The sequence below is a fragment of the Arachis ipaensis genome, chromosome B5 (assembly GCF_059453495.1).
Source record: "Arachis ipaensis isolate K30076 ecotype BB chromosome B5, ASM5945349v1, whole genome shotgun sequence".
NCBI lineage: Eukaryota > Viridiplantae > Streptophyta > Magnoliopsida > Fabales > Fabaceae > Arachis > Arachis ipaensis.
Genome location: NC_142440.1, coordinates 13,114,844 through 13,117,516, shown reverse-complemented (window position 1 = coordinate 13,117,516; position 2,673 = coordinate 13,114,844). Strand labels below are relative to the sequence as shown.

General features: G+C 41.2%; 1 pseudogene; it reads right to left on the bottom strand.

Annotated features, from left to right (window-relative positions):
- Window positions 1–222: 222 nt before the first annotated feature.
- LOC148563406 (uncharacterized) lies at window positions 223–2,292 on the bottom strand (annotated as a pseudogene).
- Between the last annotated feature and the right edge of the window lie 381 nt (window positions 2,293–2,673).

Genomic DNA, 2,673 nt, shown 5'->3' with positions numbered 1-2,673 from the left:
AGTATATAACAAGCTTACAGGATACCTTGATTAATTAGACAACCAATAATTACAAGTTCTCTATACAAGCATATATGCATAATGATTCAGGAGATTAACCTATTTGTTGCATCTAGCAACAATCTTTGTATAACAACATAATTATAAGTTCTCCATATAAGCATATAAGCATATTACAACACAATTCTTAATGGAACATTTAACCATCAATATCCAATAGAATCAAAGCAGGACAATAAGTGTAAGTGCTCCATACCTTTTACATATCTGATATGAAGCACCAGTCATGATCTTTATAGTAACCCAAGTCCTGATAAAGTAGCTCAAGAAACCATCTCCATGTCTCTGTATTCTCCACTCTGACAATAGCCCAGGCTATTACATAGATATGGTGATCTGCATCTAACCCTATGGTTGACAAAATCTGGCCACCAAACCTTGTCTTTAGGAAAGCACCATCCAAACCTATCAAAGGATGGCAACCAGCCTTGAACCTGTTTTTACAGCCGCTTAAGCATACATACATCCTATCAAAGGTAACTTCACCGTTTGGTTGTGGGGTGATGCATATTTGCACAGTGGAACCGGGATTAGTCTTCAGAAGCGTCATACCATAATCCCGAACCATCCTATATTGCTCTTTCTCATCCCCATACAGGACACTTCTAGCATCCATTAATGCCCTAGAGATTGAATTCTTATTCAGTGTCAAGTCAAACCTTGTCTTGAAGTAAGTTGTAGCCTCGCAGTGTCTAAAATTTGGATACTTTCTCACCTTTACAAGCTTGCTGCATACCCAATTCCTGTTGGCAGCCCTATTCTTGTGCTCTCTTGGACAAGTATGGTCATCGTTGAAGGTCTTAATTTGCCAACACGTGTCTTCATGGTCTCTTCATGCATAAGCCACCCATGGACACTCTTTGACCTTACACACCGTCCTGCACCTTACGTTATCATTTTTCACTAGCTTTATACTTCTACCTTCTTGGATTGTGTATTCCCTCACAGCTTCTCTAAATTCCCATTTCGTTCCGAACTTCATGCCAACCTCAAGATGCAGCTCTCCAAACCTTGCATCCTCCCTAAACAGCGGACATGCCTCCTCAGAATCACTTCCTTTCTCCAGCTCATCTTCTGAGTTTGGAGGTGTCTTCATCTCCTCTGAGTGCCAAGAATTGGTGCCATCTGAGTCAATACTTGGATCTAGTCCATCCTCTGCACCTTCATCAACACAACCCACTAACCCAAGGTCAACTTCAACGTCACTCACCTCCTGCACCAAACCGTCGTCTTCATGCAATATCTTCTCCTTCCCTTTACCTAATGGATTAACATTTCTAGATCCCACCTCTGCATGTACCATATTTTTCCTAATCCTACTCCCAGTTTTAGGATCATTCCCTGCAGCCTCAGAATCAGAGGAACTACCATCATCCGGACCTGGCTTAAACAGGCTATCCTCTTCACTGTCAGAGGAGTCAGAAGACACATCAAAGGAAACTTCATTGTTAAACACTTTGCTCCTGAATCCTCTAACAACAGACCGTGTACAAGGTCTCCTGAAAATACTTGATCTCTTTGACAGTTTTTGCTTGTTGCTCTTATCTGATTTAGTGCTGACTGGGCTTCGTGGACTGGCTGGTTCTGGTGGTTTTCGTGGGCTTGGTGGGCTGGATGAATCTACTGGGCTTCGTTGCCTTTGGGGGGTTAGTTTTCTTGGGAGGGTTGGTTGTCTTGGGAGAATTAGTATTTTTTGGAGTGTGATGGTTGTGTTTGCCGTGGAGATGTATTGTTTTTGTTGGGACTGGATTTGCAAGAACTATTGGGTACAACCTTCGGGGTGGGAGCAACTATGAGTGCATGAGTCTCATTGAGTGGGGGACTCACATTAGCATCTGTAGTTGCATTACACCCCTCTCCACCAACGTCATCCAAGTACACAACTGTGTTATCTCCCTCTAACACCTCCAGCACTGACACTCCATGCTCAAAATATACATCAATCAATCCATCATTTGTCCTAAAACAATTCACTATCTCTCTTATCTCTTTGTCACTGTTTACATTTCTCAACCCATTATCTAAGCCTTTTCCAGGAATATGCCACCAGAACTGTTTTATGTCATTGTACCCAAGCTCTTTATGGTAGTTTCGTACATAGAAGACATCTAGAGTATCAGTGTCTAGATCACCTAAACAGGCCTTGTTGTCCGGAGAATATACCATAATCCCTTCTGCAATTTTTTTGAAGTCACCCCCATGATGAATCATGATGTCCATCCTCTCTTCCATCTGCAAGAAATTTTAAATTTTCACTTAATACATGCAGAATTTGAAAGCCTACCAATGCATTATTAAAAAAAAAAAAAATCAACACCACAAGAACACATTTTTTTTCCAATCCTGCATACATCTCTCTGTTTCATTCGGGTTAAATAGAGCAACCCCACAAACCCTAGCCAACCTTCAAATTCTAGACACTACAATGACACCAAAACTCTCAAACCTCAACTACACTAACAACGTGCATATCATCAACCAACACTGGATTGAAAATACAAAATAAAAAAAGAAAGGTTACCTTGAGTCCGATCACAAAGTCGGAACCTCGTGCTTCTGGTGAAGGAGGGGAAGAACGAAAATAACTTTTGGTCGGATTACTTCTTCTCTCAA